The sequence below is a fragment of the Triturus cristatus genome, chromosome 3_2 (genome assembly GCF_964204655.1).
Source record: "Triturus cristatus chromosome 3_2, aTriCri1.1, whole genome shotgun sequence".
NCBI lineage: Eukaryota > Metazoa > Chordata > Amphibia > Caudata > Salamandridae > Triturus > Triturus cristatus.
In genome coordinates, this window is record NC_140584.1 from 478,735,888 (window position 1) to 478,753,311 (window position 17,424).

Here is a 17,424-nt window from a genome sequence, read left to right on the forward strand (position 1 = left end):
CCTAGATCTGTGGCGATCCAAATTGCGAGACCCCCCCGAAGGGCGGCCTTTGCCATCCCATTTTGCATTTTTGGAGAAAACGGCAAAGCCAGTACGAGTAGGGTCTTCCCTCAGCCAAGTTTCTTGGAAGAGGCATATATCCTTATCCTGTACAAAAGTATTCCAAGTCGGGCAGTTCAGTTTGTTAGACAGACCCGCCACGTTCCAAGATAAAATATTAAGAAGGGGCAGTTTAGTTATTTCGGATTTGGGAGATGATAATACAGTGACCATGGAATGGGCCTTCGAGTTGACAGTCAATTCATCCTGTGCTGGTATCGCCAATGATACAATGGTTGATGAAATAGGGGCCGCCTCACAAGGTTCCATGTTGATTAATATCTGCTTGGCTCCATTGCTCTGTATGGGGATATCTAGCTGTACATCATGTAGTGAGGGCCTTTTGTGGCCCAAAGCCTCACCTGGCCCAAGCCTGCCCAGTCAATCTACCATATCTAGATGGCTGAACCTGTTATATGTGGGAAAATAATCATCCGGAATAAATCTGGAGTTAGGGTACACTTTCATTTCGTTAGGCCTCCACCTGCGGCCCCTTCTAGGCACGAGTTCCCAACCCTCCTCTTCTCCCTCAGACCCCACCAAGGGGTAGAAAAATGACAGGGGGAGGGATTGAATGGGCGATTCGTACAGTAGCGGGGTCCCTGAAGTTAATCACGACACAGTCACCCTGGATAGACTTCCTAGTGGTGCCTACCCAAGGGGCTCTTCTCACCATAAGGACCTCGCTATGTGTGCCCTCTGGAAGGGGTCTGTTGATGGACAGCCAGTGAATAACCTTGTTTTTTAGTGCCCCCACAGGTTCTCTAGCAGGAGGTTTTAATTCAGGAATGCCAGCTAGAATCACTACATATGGAATGGCCTGAGGTGGTAAATTAACTCTCCTATGCAGTGGATCCATCGCCAGTCCCCCAACTGGGGGTGCAGCCAAATCTTCTTGAGGATTTATATTTGCACATGTTGGATTACATATTGGTGGAATTTCTAGTGCAGGTACAGGGAGTTCTTGCGTTGAAATAAGCTGGGATAGAGGTAAACCTTTTTTAGGCAGGGACATAGATTTAATCTCGCTCTCCTTGTTAATCGTGTCACTGGGTGTCTGTTTCACCTCCGCTATATGTGTAAGTCCCTTATGAATTTCAAATAGGAGTGATTCCATCTTGGACATGCGATCCTCCAAGGGATTAAAAAATTCCCTTAGGAGGATTCGGATATCCAATAGGGTAAGGGACTCGTTCCCTGATATAAGATTTAAGCTGGGAGGTGACTCAGGCAGGGTTGTGGTTGGTGGCAGCCTATTTCTCCCAGGTTGGTTCGGCAACTTAGTTTTAAGTATCTGATGAATTGGCTTCTTTTTAGAATTGCATTTGGGAGCATTCATCTTACGCCCCCCTGTGGGGCCAGCCTTTGTTTTTCTTTTGGAGATAGCTCCCTCCCTCTCCCGCCGTGGCGACTGAATGTTAGAAGTAGCTCTCTCAGTAGTTACACCACTAATGGGGAGGGTCATTATGACACTAGGTGGGAGCAAGGGGGGCTTGACACAGGGGAGAGGTAGGATACTTAACTCCGTGATGGCAGACATATCGCAGTCAGTGGTAATTGTAGTGGGGCTGCACAAGTCAGCTGAATCAGGAGTACCATTTGTCCCCCCAGTGTCTGGCAATATGGAAGCGCCATTATGTCCAGGCATAGTAGCAAGTGCAAGGGGGCCTAGTGAAGATCTCCTAACCCAGTCAATCTCTTGGGATATTCGCCTTTCCAGGATAGATATTTCATCAATTATAAGCGAACCAGCTTTGGTAAAATAAGTGTCTAAAGTACCTTTAGCCACCCCTGCGGCCAGCGTGGTTTTGCTTCTTGTTTCTCTAGCCGTCATTTTCAAGTGTCTCTTCTGTGGAACTTGGCGAAAAGGGGGGGCCCTGCCTCGCCCGTCCTCGAACGGCCTCAAACGGCCCGCTCTTAGCCCGGTCTTCGCACCGTGCTTCGTTCCGCGCGCGTTCCGCTAGCGCGAGTGAAGAAGGCAATATTTGTGAGGAGAGAGAGCCAGGGGAGTGGCTGGGAAGAGGACCCAGCTGCGCCGATGGTGCTCAGGGCGCTGGGGAAGCTGGTCCTCGCAGTCCCGCCCTTGAATGGATGAAAGGTCTCTTTCTGGCGTGCAGGCGTGCAGGTACAAAGCAGTGATCTTAATATTGCGTTTTCTGATGGGGAGCCAATGTAAGGCCTGTAGTCCCCTGGTGGCTGACTGACGCATAGGAATTTCAAGGATCACTCTGGCCAGTGTATTTTGTACCACCTGGAGTTTGTGCTGGGTGCTCATAATAGCATTCAAATATAGCGAGTTGCAGTAATCTAGTCTGGACATGACTAGGGCAAGAGTGACTTGCCTACGTGCTGCCTGCTGAATGAGCGGGAAGATTTTCGTGAGCATCCTAATAACTTAGATGCAGGTTGCCACCGTTTGGTTATTCTGGGCCTTGAGATTGAGTTCCATATCTAGAAGAGCTCCAATGCTTTTGGCATTCTTCCCTGGACTAGGACAGGTGCCTGGTGTGTCTGGGCACCAGCTGTTATTCCAGTTGGATAGCCTGTGCCAAAGAGCAGCACCTCAGTTTTTTCCCCCATTCAGCTTTAAAAAAGTTTGGCCATCCATTCTGCTACTGCTGACCTGCTTATTGAGAAATTATCTGCTGTAAAGCACAAGTTCTTGGGAATTGACAAAATAATCTGTGTATCATCCACGTATGATAGTACCTCCACCCCAAATGCCTGAATTATGGCTGCCAAAGGGGCCAAATAAAGGTTAAAGAGCGTGGGGCTCAACAATGAGCCCTGTTGCACTCCGCATGGCAGAGAGAAAACCTCTAAATAGAAGTGTTGTAGTTTCACTCTTTGTGTATGATCTGAAAGGAAAGTGGGCAGAAGGGACAAAGCTTGATGAGTGATACCCCGGTCTTGAAGACGATCCATCAGCAGCAGAGGCGAGATGGTATCAAACGCTGCTGATAGATCGAGGAGTATCAATGTTACCTCCTGTTCTTCATCCACTAGACGCCGGCTGAAATTAACGCGGTTTCTGTCCCATGATGTTTCCTGAACCCGAACTGAGAATTATCCAGTCCGCCCTGCTGTTCCACAGATTCCATCAGGTGGATATTGTGATGTTTTTCCCAAATCTTTGCTGGACAGGGAAGCAGTAAGATAGGATGATAGTTTTTGCAGTCCATGTTATCCAAGTTGTATTTCTTTAAGAGGGGCCTGATAATTGCCTCCTTCCATCTCCAGGAGCAATGTCTGGATATTATCACCTGGTTCATTAATTTTAAAAGGGGTTGGGCTATGGTACTAGCTGCCAGGTGGATAACTGAAGGTGGGCAAGTTTCAAGGGGAGACCCTGAATTCGTGTTAAAAAGGTATTGTTCCACCAACTTACTAGTGCGAGGTGGAAAGACAGACAATGAATTGGTCTCCTGGTCTGTTTCAGCAAAGGTCTTCCAAGAAGCAGGATGTGGCCTTCTGGTTGGCTGCGTTAGGATCTGCTGCTTTGAATCCTTTATGGATATCTACAATCTTAAATTGAAAAAAGTTTGCTAGCTGGTTGCAAAATAGTTGAGAGCCCTCCGAGTCTCAAGTCGTCAGCGGGTTAGCGATTTGTTGCACTACCCTAAAGAGCTCTCTGGTAGATGTGGCACTTTCAATTTTTTAGCATTTTTTGCATGAATCTTTTTAAAGATAGAAAATCTCCAATTTTCAGCTGATGATTGATTATATGGCAAGTGTGAATAATCTATTTTTGTGTGCAAATCTCATAATTCCAATGGTGCTGCTTATTTTCTGCATCAGTTAGAGGGAGGTGGACATATAAATATTAGGGGATTATGAATCATTCCCCAACCAGACCTTGATTTTGGGCCTTAAACCATGATCTTTTCTCAGGTCCTCAACTTAAAAATATATGACAAATAAACAATAAAACGCACAGGTCTTCTTCTCCTTTGGTATGTACTAGCAAGTTCTCAAAGCTGATAATGGACACGTGTGCTACATTCAAAGGGTGGTGGCCGAGGACCTCTGTCCCATCTGGAAAGGAACTGATCATTTCAACGTTTTTTTAGCCAGGTTTGCTCTCGCACCAATGTTACTTTATTTGTAGTGATTGCACAATCAGGATCACGTTAAAGATATGGGGGCCCTGGGCAAGATATTTTATAGGGGCACCTGTCCGGAACAACTTTGCATTTTATTACCCATTTTTTTGCTAATTCAGGTCCAGCGACGCCAATCACTATTGAATAATACATTAAACGGTTGAGATGGAAAAATAGATTGATGTGAGTTCACTTTTCCAGTGGCTGCATTAGAAAGTGGGTACCCTGGGCAGTTGGCCACTTTGCCCATGCCTTAAAACATCACTGTGCACAATGTTTCCTACACTTGATAAGCAAATGATTCTGAAAATAGGTCTGAATTATATTTTTACCCGTATAGAAATACTCAAATTTGAGTAATGTGCCGATTTCTCTTCAATGCCTTTAGCAAATATAAACCTCATGGTCAGTTCTTAAGAAATGTAGAAAGTAATTATATAGCCCAATGCTTATGTTTTGGTAAAAGGTACATGCATGAAACTAGCGCCGGAAGAGCGAGTCATATATTTAGTTTACTTTTCAAAAATCGCAAAGTGTTCTTTTCCTCTAACTGAGGATACCTGGATGGCTACAACTGAAATTTAGAAGTCAACTTGGAAGATATGTTAATATTTTCTTAATACTATGAAAATATAATATTCAAGTAGTCTACTGTCTGTATTATAATTTAATACAAATAGTAAGAGAACTCAAGAAAGTAACAAGCTCTTTGCAGAAATCGGTTTAACCTGTCAATAACATATCTGAATGTTGACATGCTTAACTCAACATCACATTTCAAATTTGTCTTGAAAATCAATCTCGTACCACTGGATTTGATTTTGTGAGCACCTGTTATTTACATCACTCTGAAAGATCAGAAATTTAGCACAGTACAATCCTGGTTGCTGGTAGAAGTGTAAACTCACATAAGCATATAGCGATGTAACATCACATGACTATTTCTGAGGAAACGCTGAAACCATTGTGCTACTCTTTAAAAGTATTTTATAACATACAAAGCAGTACAGCTCAAAGTGTACAAAATAGCTGCCAGCAAGCATGCATCTATATCGGCAAGCATAACCCTCTCCAGGGAAATTTAAGCTGTGGGTTAATGCCAAAGACATTTTTATTAAAAAGAGCCCCAAAATGTATATTTTACAGTATCAGGTTTCAAATACATTGGCACAAAAGGAACTTGCAGGACCCAAGATTCTGACACTGCATTCAGAAGTACTATGACTATGCTACAACAAGTGATGCGGGCTGCTCCAACAATTATGGAGTGATCCAAAACATGTGATGCACATGAGCCAAATTTGTGCCGTGAGAGAAGCAGAGCATATCAGAAGTTGAATGCCCACCGCCCCATTAAAAATGATCATTGAAAATTGTTTAGAAAGGGAAATACCTCAATTCTGTGCTGATTGTGGGGCTGCAGTGTTTTTCGAATAATTATAGATTTGCAGCAGTTGTCACACAATCCCTCATCTGCTGCAAAATCTGCAGATTTTAACAACAACAAAAAAATTCTCGTCAATCAGCTCAAAAGTTACTAAAAAAAGAAGTGACGCATGTTGCCACGCTATGGATGGCCCTCTGCAAAAGTTGACTGGTCATCTTTCTGTTGCCTGTTTCTATAGTTTGATGTTAGACTGGTAGTAATGAGGAGCAACCAATGCCCAGCCAGTGTTAACAAGTGTAAAGATGACAAAATAATGAAGTAATATTGTTAGAACATTCAGCCTTAGGGTGATCTTCCACCCAACTTTTTGCCTTGCTCCTCCATTTTTACTTGACCTTGTATTTGCTGGCCTTAGGACTTTGTGCACTTTACCTTTGCTAACCAGTGCTAAAGTGCAAGTGCTCTCTCCTCTAAACAACATAACATTGGCTTTCCTCCAAATGGCACATTTAATTTACTTATAAGTCCCTAGTAACAAGGTACTACATGTACCTAGGGCCTTTAAATTAAATGCTACTAGTGGGCCTGCAGCTCAGGTTGTGCCACCTACTTAAGTAGCTCTTTAAATATGACTCACGCCTGCCATTGCAGGGCTTGTGTGTGAAGCTCTAAACAGCCATTTTGCCCTGCCAAAATAAATATTTTGCCAGGCCCAAACCATCGTTTTTAATTCATATAAGTCACCCATAGGGTAATCCCTGGACATCTTAGAGGGGAGGGTGAAATGTATTTGAAAAATAGGATAAGCACTTTTACGTTATATATGTCCTGATATTGGAAAACTCTTTAATTTCGTTTTTCATTCTAGTGTAGACTAACTCTCCCATAGGATAACATTGAATTACAGAATTACATTTTAGAAGTGTGATTTTCAAATGGGAAAAGATAAGCAGTTCTAGTGTGGTGTCTCTGTGTTAGAACTGGCCCCATTGGCGTGGATCTCCCTTCCAATTTTTGATTGATGTTTTTGCTGGTTTTAGATGCTTTGGGCACTGTGCCACTGCTATTCAGTGCCACAGTGCAAGTGCTCCCTATGTTAAATTGATGTATGGATTAGTGACTCCATGATTGGTTTATTTAGTTTACTTGTCAGACCCTAGTACAGTGCACTGCGTGTGCCTAGGGCTTGTAAATCAAATGCTGCTGGTGGGCTTGCAGCACTGATTGTGCCACCCACCGGAGCAGCTTGTAAAGTGTGTCTCAGGTCTGCCATTGCAGAGCCTGTGTGCAGGCTGGTACTGCCATGTTGACTTGGCAAGTGCACCCACTTGCCAGTACCCAAACCTTCCCTTTTCCACATATCAGACACCCCTAAGGTAGGCCCAAGGGCAGGGTGCATTGTAGGTAAGGTAGGACATGCCCTGATGTGTGTGTGGCATGTCCTAATAGTGAATTACAGACATTTTTGTTTTTCACTATTGCAAGGCTACCTGCTACCATAGGCCAGAATGGGCAGTTTGATTATAACACCTTATAATCATAACTGATCCAGGGAACATGGAAGAAAAATGAATTTAGCATGCCTGAACTCAGAATGATAAAATACATCTTTTAGTGGAGTTGGTTTTAACATTCTGTATTTGAAAATACCACTTTTAGAAAGTAGGTATTTTCTTGCCTAACTATCCAAGCCTGCCTCTGCTAGGTTGTGTACTTCATGTCTGGTTTCTGAGTGACAGGGGCTGGGTGGCTCCAGGAGACAGGGTGAGTCAGCACAAGGCTGAATAGACCTTTCTGCATGAGGAGTGGTGGGAAGAGAAGTACCTGGGCCTGAATAGGGCTGTGCCTGCCTTCCACAATGCTGGCTCCACCTCCTGTGGTGTGTCTGGAGACCCTGGCCCACACTGACAAAGGAAGAGGGTGTACACTGGCAGGATGCAACCAGAACTAGTTTGGACTAGGTATAGACACTCTCTGCCTTCAGAGACAAAGGATTTTGGTGTATAAAAAGGGGGACCCAGACACCAAAACTTTAGATCACTTCTGGGAATCAAGACAAACCTTTGCAGAGGAGAAGAACCAGGAAGCTGAAGGAGGAGACTTTCCCTGTGCTGTGTATTTTGGGGATGGCCTGCAGTGGTTGCTTCATTGCTAAAGAAAGGAGAAGAGGACTGAGTGTGCTTTTCATCAACTTGAAGAAGACTCTCCAAGGGCTTGAACGTTGAGCTTGCCTCCTGCCTGAATTCTCAGCGATACAAGTCTTCACCAACCAGCTCCTCCCTGAATTCCCTTGCTGGGAATTGAAGTGCATGCTGTTGTGCTGGGACTTCTGAGAGACTGCGTGTCACTGGGAGCTGGAAGCGCGACTCAATGACGAGAAGCGTGTCGCCGCCGCAGCAGTTGCCATCGTATCGCCAAGGAAGTATGCAGTCGCTGCCGCTGTCTCCATCACATCACCAAAGCGTGTCACATCAGCGGAGAAGCGTGCCGCCAACACAGAGATCGCCCTCGCATCACCGGAGAAGCGTGTCGCAGGGCCTGTCACGGCTCAGAAGATCATTGAGTCGCCGGACGGCCGTCGGGCATGCACACATCGCATCAACTTTGTTGCATCGTAACCAAGACGCCATTTTGTCGTATTGCACCGGAGAGAAGTATCGCATCGAGGCGCCATCCTGTCGCATTGTACCAGAGAGCAGTAAGAAACCGACGCATCACCTCCCCACACAGTAAGAAAGCGAGCATCAACTCCCCTGCGCAGCAGTAAGGAACCGACGCATCCACTCCCCTGAGTGTAAGGAACCGACGCATCACCTTCCCTGCGACCCTTTTGTTTGCTTTGCGTTATGCATCCAAGGTACTTTGAGAGTAAAGTGTCGCATTTACAATATTAAGAGAACTGAGCTATTTCCTACCATTTTAAAGTCTATTTTTGAGTACAGTATTGTGAATTTTTTGTTGTTTGGTCTTGTGTTAAGTCTATATAAAAATACTTATTTTTATAATACAATCTGTGTGGTGTCCATCTGTAGTGTTGTCTCTGCATTACTGTATGTGTTCACAAATGCTTTACACACTGCCTCTGACATAAGCCTGCCTGCTCGTGCCAAGCTACCAAGGGGGTGAGCAGGGGTTATTTTAGAAGTGTAGCCCCTTACCCTGACTAGACGCAAGGGTTCCTATTTGGTCAAAGGTACCTACCTATGCCAACTAGAGACCCCCAAATCTAACACTCTGGAATCACAATTTAAAATCCTCACTCATCCTCATCACTCATCCTCACTCATAATGAAGTCGGATTTAAATTGCAATTCAGAAAAATTTCAGTTTTAGAAAGTTGGAATTTTCCTGCATTTGCCATTTATTGCCTCTAGCCTGTCTCTGGTCACATGACTGAGAATAGCTGACAGTTGAACTTTGTGTATTCCTCCTTTACAGCCACACCCAATAGGAAGATTAGGTGTGCTTGGATGGGCCATCATTGGCAGGCTGGGTGGGAGGAGCTGGGCACAGCCCCACTTACACCTGAGTAGGCTGTGTCCTGTCTTCACACAAAGGGCTGCATACCCCTTGTAGTAAGTGTGGAGCCAGTACAGTGGAGGCAGGATGCCTGGGGACTTCAAAGGGAAACCTCTGGAATCGTCTCCTCCACTTCAAAGACACAACTGGGTACAAATACTGGACCTCAGACACCACCACTTCAGTAAACTTCTGGTACTGTGGATACTCTGCTAGGGAGAAGGGCTGTTGTGCTGCTGACGGACTGCCACTCTCTTGAACTACACTCTGCTGGAATTTGCTGTGCTGCCCCCACTACCTGCTGCCCTGCTGCCTGGGTGAGAAGGACTGGACTTGCATTTCTTGAACCCTACACCCAGAGTGACTCCAAGGACCAGTTGGCCAGCCTCCTCATTTGAAGCCTCGTGTACATATCAGGCTTTCTACAACCTTGCTTCTGCACCTGGACTCTAACGTCTGTAAGTCTACCCTGCCAAGTGGTGCCACCTTAGTCCTGGGCCCTTGGAAGTGGGCTTAAGGTGCTTTACCATTCTAGTTGGATCCAACGGGACCAACCCATCTCATCTGCTGCACAGCATAACCCTAAACAGAACTGACGCATCTCCGCTGTTGTGTGGATTGGACCAATCGCAAAAGACCCGATTTGCTGCCACCACCGGTGTTTGGAACTGCCATTGCTGATGCATCCACAGCACCAGACTTCCCATCGCATGCCCCATCGATGGGATCCTCGATGTGCACGCTCTCATATCAGAGCCTCGCCGCATGTCGGAAATGATGCATTTCTTCAGCTGCGTGACTCATCTTCAAAGTGGATCTACACAATGCTCCGCAACCCAGTATTTAGGGTACTTTAGTTCAGCAAGTCTAACTGGGTCCATGTAGCTCTCCATCGCCCTTAGACTGAACTTGTGGCTTTGTCCCAGTCCAGCACAACCAGATATCCACAGTTGCCGCTTAACACCTCTTGGAGCTATTCTTACTAAGAACTTAAAATTCACTACCTATGGTTCTACTAATTGGTTTTTTGTCATTTTGGTCGTTTTATTTATTACATTTTGCTCTATTTTCCAAACCTTGTGCGGAGCCCTCATTTGTGTGGTGTTTTCACTGTTTTACTGTTTGGAGTGTTACACAAATACTTTACACATTGCTTCTTAGTTAAGCCCTATTGCTCTGTGCCAAGCTACAAGGGGGTTGAGCAGAGGTTAATTTGCAGTTTACTTGTTCTTTACCCTGAGAAGGATTGTGGTTGCTGCTTGACCAGGGCTCACACCCCAGTCAACCAGTAACCCAATTTCTTACAAATAGTATCCCAAAATGTGCCACATTTTGCTGGATCATTTGCCTTTCCTTGCTGCATAATATACTCAACCCTGCCACATACTTTGGTCTTCTCGTGCCGCATAATTCCAGTGGCCCTGGTTAACAACCTCGGCACAGGTAAACGCAGTGGGGTGGGCAGGGGCGGAAAGGGAGGATGTCTACAGACGGCGGAATAGGTATAGTTAAATAAATAAATAATAAATATTTCGTCATCTGTCGCATTCTCACCCCTGCCGCACCCTGCCCCGCCCCACCCTGCTTACCTGCGCCGACCACCGCTGGTTAATAGTCTATCCAAGAGTATGGGTATTAATAATTTGTGAGCAAAGAAAAGTACTGCAAAAGAACAAAAGGAGCTGATTGCAATGGGGAGTGGATGTAGCCTTATGGCTAAAGCGGTTAAACTCAAAGCTGGAGGACCGGGTTCGAGTCTCGGCAAGAACGCTCAACATCCTGTGATTCTGGGCAAATCACTGTGTCCTTCTGTAACGAAACTGGTGCTATGTAAGGCGCTCTGATACCTGATGTCTCGGGTCTAGTTCGCGCTATATAAAACTCTCAAATTTAAAAGAAAAATGGGTAGAAAATAAACAAGCATTTGCAATGCAATAGGTCTCGCATTTGCCAGAGTTTAAGCTATTGGCATTATAAATGACAATGCCTTTTATTGATCTGTTTTGCTGATTAACACATAAATAAAAGGCATTATCATTTACAATTTAAATAGCTCAAACTTTTGTAAATGCAAGACATATTCAAAGAAGCGGCCACCATTGTCCAGGGCTGCTCAGAAAGTGAAAGCGCAAATGCTGCAGGAAAGCATGTTTGTGCCTACAGTAGGAGAAACTCATTAAAGAAAATAGCGCTTACAGACTAAAAAAGACGAACTGTGTAACAACCAAAGTAAAAGGGCCAGTCCTCATGGGAGATTACAAATTAAGACAAGGTGGTACTAAGGAGGGACTAACAAGCCTATTAACAAATCAGAAGCCAGCATTACTTAGGACAATGACACAAGCCAATGACAAATATTGGCGGAGCTTCCATGCTATACTCCAATAAAATATGTTGCAGAGCAGCGCATGTGCTGCCCAGGCTCGACCTTAAAACCTTGGCATTTGTAATGCCAATTACTCATCTCCAACAAATGCGAGACCTGTTGCATTTGCAAAGCTTGTTAATGTACTTCCACCGCTGCATACAATCCTCACTTAGTGCATCTGTTGGACTACAGTTAACAAGCAAATCCTGGGACCTACCGAGACTATACAAGTACCGCCAATGTGTGCACACACGCTAAAAAACCAAAACTGTCAAAAGGTGTTGCAGGCCCTAGAGTGGTGTAACGCAAAATAATGGGCCCCCCTCAGTAGAATGTAATGAGGTGCTCCTGCGTCTCCCATAATTTACAGATTCATTAGCCTTGGGTTTAACGGGGGGCCCTGAAGTATTGGGGGGCCCCTGAAGGTCCGCCCGCCTGCATCGTTGGGGATTTAGGGGCCTGTGCTACGCCCCTTTGCTCATGGACACTGTTGATGATATTGCCTCTTTATATTACGGAAAAATAGACACGCCTATGTATATACTCAAAAGTGAAAATATGAGTTCAAATCACACACAAAATGCCAGAGTATCTGGAGATCTTTGTCATTAACCAGCCTTTGCCTCCCATCACCAATATTCTAATTCAGTATTCATTTTAAGGATGCTAAGTCTGCATGACAGCCTCCTTCCATATTGCTTTGCTCAATATTGTATATGGGGGAACGGGATGTGAATGCACACAGAGGCAGTCCGGGCTCCCCTGAACTCTATGCAGTCGCCATGTTTGAGGAACCATCTCTGGTGCAGATCTGTTGACCATAGAACTACTTGAAGTGGTTTCACTAGTTCACAGTTCCTTGAGCCACATTACAACTACACCAAGTACTTCAAACTGACTGACTATTGTAATCTCGAAGTGGATGAAAGTATTAATGAGGAAACATTGTGCTGAAAGAATCATGTAAAACATACCACATCTGAAGACCATCACAACCGATCACTTCCACTGCGCAGCCCCCAAGAGAAGACACAAATACACGCTTCTCTCCCAAAAGCTCTACGCAAATGGCTTTACCCAAATTGTTCCCAACTTGTGCTACTGAGGCATAGCTGGAAGTCAACCCCGCTGACATGTTCTGTTCTCATGTCAGTGGCATCACTTCACCACTAGCGCCATTACAGCAGCGCTGTGCTTCAGGAGGTAACGAAGAGCGCGACTCTGGTTGGACAATTGGACTCTAACAGAGAAAAGGGCTTAAACCAGCTGTATTAAGGGCACCTGGATATAGATTCGTCATTGCGTAATAAGTAAGCCACACTGGTCTCTTCTATAGCCCTTAGGCCATAATAAGGATGCTTCAAAGCACTAGGTATTGGAGGAATGTGAGAGGGAGGATTAGGAGTCTTGCAGTACTCTGAAACAGGATTTGGGTGGCATAACCTTTGCAAGAACACCCAAAATGGCATTTTCCTATCTACCCTATTTCCTGTTCCTTCCTTAGAATGTCCGGTCTCTCCCAGTGCTTCGAGGCAGCTCAAGCACTATTTAACATTCAAAAGTGACAATGAGAAAGACTACCCGCAGTGAAATCTTCAAACAAATTAGATTCATAGGGTAGATGGGAAAAGCAACAAACTTCCAATGCATTATAATTATAGGGTTAAAAAACACTTAAAGCCATCTCCCATCCCATAATTGTAATGGGGCAGAGAATAATGGAAATATGCACAATGTTATGAGTTATGCTCTAAAGCCAGCATTAGTGAAGCCTGTTCAAATTCAACAATTGCCACAACGAGCCATGGTCCTGGTTAATAATAATAAAGAAATAAAGAACAACTCGGTGAAATGCCCCAACTAAAACGGCATAAACACAAAAGAAAGCAAGAGTGGCACAAAAACGAAAACATCTAAACACAAACTGCATCTTGTAAACTTTAATAAAACTCTTTCCTCATAGTTCGAGATGTCTGTTTCAAGGCGGATGTGACGCTATTAAGGTTACCTACCACATCTGAAAGACAGTGTGAGGTAGGCATTTATATTTTACACATTGAAGATAAATATGGCTGTTTTCAGCAGGAAATATGTAAATTCTGACAAACCAAAGGCCCCAGTGTCTACTAAAAGGTACAAAGGAGACCATAACAGACTCTAATCTGTAACAAGCTGCCAAACAACGGACAGCGGGAGGGGGGCGGCAACAAAGGGAACGGGGAAACAGACAGCGGGAGGGGGCGGGAACAAAGGGAACGGGGAAACAGACATCGGGAGGGGGCGGGAACAAAGGGAACAGGGGCACTGACAATGGGAAAGGAGGAGAGGATGGAGAACACACTCAACGGGAGGGGGGGCGGAACAAAGTGAACGGAGAAACGACAAAGTGAACGGAGAAACGGACAGCGGGAGGGGGGCGGGAACAAAGGGAACGGGGAAACAGACAGCGGGAGGGGGCGGGAGCAAAGGGAACGGGGGCACTGACAATGGGAAAGGGGCGGGAGGATGGAGAACACTCTCAACGGGAGGGGGGCGGAACAAAGTGAACGGGGAAACGGACAGCGGGAGGGGGGCGGGAACAAAGGGAACGGTGACACTGACAACGGGAAAGAGGGCGGGAGGATGGATAACACGACCAAAGGGAGGGGGGCGGAACAGGAAAAGAAAATGCCAACACTTCCAAACTCAGCAGCTAGTGGTGAACGGCGGTGGAAAATAAACAAGGAAGTAGTCCCAAATTGAGTAGATAATGCGGAGCAGCGGAACTAAACTGTAGTTGGTCAGTGCTGCTTCCTGCTCAAAGGAAGCAAAACGGAAGTGACGTTTCGGACCACCAGCCAATACATGAGCTACATAAAAAGAGCAATGCCAGATGTAACCAATGGCAAGTGACAAAACAAAGTGAGATGCAATGGGTGGAGTTTCAGTAGTAATACTTATTACTTAATGCCTCGCAGAGGCAGCGCATGCGCTGCTTTATGCGAGACCTAAAAAATGGTCACTTATATACTTATGTGTAGCAGAGCGATGCTCAGCTGTTCAAGGGTATTCTTGGGCATGGCCAATACTATTAAGGGACTAGTGTAGTATTCTGGCCGTCTGCTTATCATGCAAATTGTCAAGAGGGGTCATTGAAGTTCAAATAGGCTAAGGATGCTCATTGGGTCAATGAACGAGGCTAAGTGGCTATTGATGTTGCTACCGCTTTTGCTGAAGGTGATTCTGTTTACTACTAGCACTCAGATTACTAATATTATAGAAGTATGCAGCATCGTGCAGGTAATGTCATGATGCCATTTATTTTCAATGCTGTCTCTTTCCACGCCAGTTTGCAGAATGCACTAGCATACAAGGTAGAACCATATCCAGTCCATTATCAATGTTTGTTCGGTATTTAAAACCGCAAATTATTAGGGTCAGTGCCTCTCAGCCCCAAATATGGATAACACCATCATCTAGGTAGGATTTCACAATGACTAATATATAAACCACCACAGCCAGGATTGTTTTTACAGTATGTCAAGTATCATAGCTCAACTACTTTCACATTGCCCCCTAATGTGAGGCACTAAGTCAGGCCACTGTCATTAGAGTTCCAGTATGTAAAGCCCAAAAGCCAATATGCAGTAGTGTCTACAGAAGTATCATAGCCAGGCCCCGGGGCTTCAATGCAGCACAATTTTGAAAAGTAACTTTGTAAGAAGGTCAGTGTTCACACTGTTAGAGACGCCAAACACTGCCCCCAGCATGAATCTGGGCCCCGGCCACAGACAGACCAGTTCCAAATTGCTCTCTATGGGACACACCACAGAAGGTCACTGTTTCCAATCCAACCCTGGTATGACTGAGAGGGAGCCCTGCTTCCCAACATCTCTTTCAGAGCAGAGATGGTCCAGGGCACAGCCTTGCGCTCGAAGGAGGACATCATTTGGCACGTGTTGGATTATTTAATTTAAAGAGTGCAGTCATTTTATTGTGCTCTGGTCGTGCAATGATTGAACAAGATGTCATTGGATTTTGTTTGGTTGCATCAAAATTGAAAATAAAGTATTAAAAACAAAAGTATGCAGTAATTTAATGGACGCAGTGAGTGGTGTTTTGTTCAAGCATCCTTGCTCACCTGGGTGGCGCTAGTGATCTAACGACTGTACTGCCGGAAGGGCACGGAATCGGATTTGCAAGAAGACCCAGTGTGGTCTGTCAGAGACATCAACAGCCCCGGTGCAGCTCCTGCTGTCTTCCAGGGAGTCATTCAGCGGATCAACTGCAGCTGGATCGTGTGATGCAATCAGTTATAGCTCAAGAAATGTGTAAAGTCAGTCAACACAAATTAAGAGAACATTTAGACCCCAGTTACGAGTCTGGCAGGCCACAGATCACTAGACTCGCGGGGCGCAGTATTTATAATATGGGTGATGAGACTGCCACAACCCCTGCGCAGCCACCAGGGAACCGCCCTTCCCTGGCAGTGTTGCAGCTGTGTAGAGGCATCAATATGCTTGGTGTGACCGCCATGGTCCCGCCAAGCATATTAGGAGTTCCCTCCCCGCCAGGGTTTTCATGGCGGTTCTTCCTCCATGAAAACACTGGCAGAGATAACAAAGGGGTCCTTACAGGGCCCCCTGGTCCATATGTACCCTGTGGATGCACAGCGGAGGGTACAACATGTGCCCCCCTGTACACACCAGTTCCTGCACGGCATGGACTTTTCAGTCCATACCGTGCAGGAACTGTTGTTGGCATTCCCATTGCAGTGCCTGTTTTTAGAGGCATCCCAGTGGGAACCCAAAAAAAAGCCCATCAGACATAAGGAAACTCCTAATCTGGGGGGCTGCCCGACCACAGCTTTGGCGATGCTGCAGTGGGACGGACCCGGCGCCGCACCGCAAAAGTCGTAATCAGGCCCTTAAAGTGCTTCACTAGAATTCACACTTGCTTAACACTTTCTTCAATGGGCAGCTAAATATGAGCAAAGTTACCTAGACTGAAAATGTATAGCGTAACACCATAATAAAATATCCTACACCTGTGGTGAATTCGACAATGCATTTGACACCAATCGAAGTCTTTTCTCAGTTAAACAGTTCTCACAGAGTAACTATTCTCAGTCACAGTGGTAGAAATGCATGCAGATAGCTATGGATGCAGCAAATCATGAAAAGCAGACAGCAATATGAATGCCAGGAGCTTGTTAAGATAACTACGAGGGCGATTGTCCCTTTAAACGGCACTGATCTGGCACGCGCTTTAAGTTCTAAGCGCTTATCGGATATATGTTTCACTGGACACATTTGTAGTCTAAAGGAGCTAAACATGTCAAGAGTTTGTCGTAAGCCGAGGCAGGGAATTGTTTTTGAAATCTGTTTATTAAGCTGCACTTGTCCTAATGCCACAGTACGATCAGTCTTTTATGACATATTTGCAGATGGGGATATCACTTAAATCCATGTAAGAACAGATCCATTTTTCCAACTCTTAGCTTGTTGGCAGATTGATTCATACATAAACCAAAAATAACAGGCATATTAAGCCTTCAGAATAGGGAGTAGATACTTAGAGTCTGAGTGCAGATAAGGTCCACCAGGATCAAATAACAGTATCAGGGGTGGTCTGCATCGATGAACAGAGGTGTGCATCGGTAGACGGTTGTCTGCATCGGTGAACAGAGGTGTGCATCAATAGGCGGTTGTCTGCATCGATGAACAGAGGTGTGCATCAATAGATGGTTGTCTGCATCGGTGAACAGAGGTGTGCATCAATAGGCGGTTGTCTGTATCGATGAACCGAGGTGTGCATCAATTGGCGGTTGTCTGTATCGGTGAACAGAGGTGTGCATCAATAGGCGGTTGTCTGCATCAGTGAATAGAGGTGTGCATCAATATAAAAAGTGCTCTACATTCAGCGAACATAGGTATGCATCAGTGAACAGAGGTGTACATCAATAGACG

At 45.3% G+C, this 17,424-nt stretch overlaps 1 protein-coding gene across 6 annotated transcripts in view; it reads right to left on the minus strand.

Annotated features, from left to right (window-relative positions):
* LMO1 (LIM domain only 1) overlaps positions 1 to 17,424 on the minus strand; it is a 506,754-nt gene that overhangs the window by 397,730 nt on the left and 91,600 nt on the right. The window lies entirely within an intron of this gene.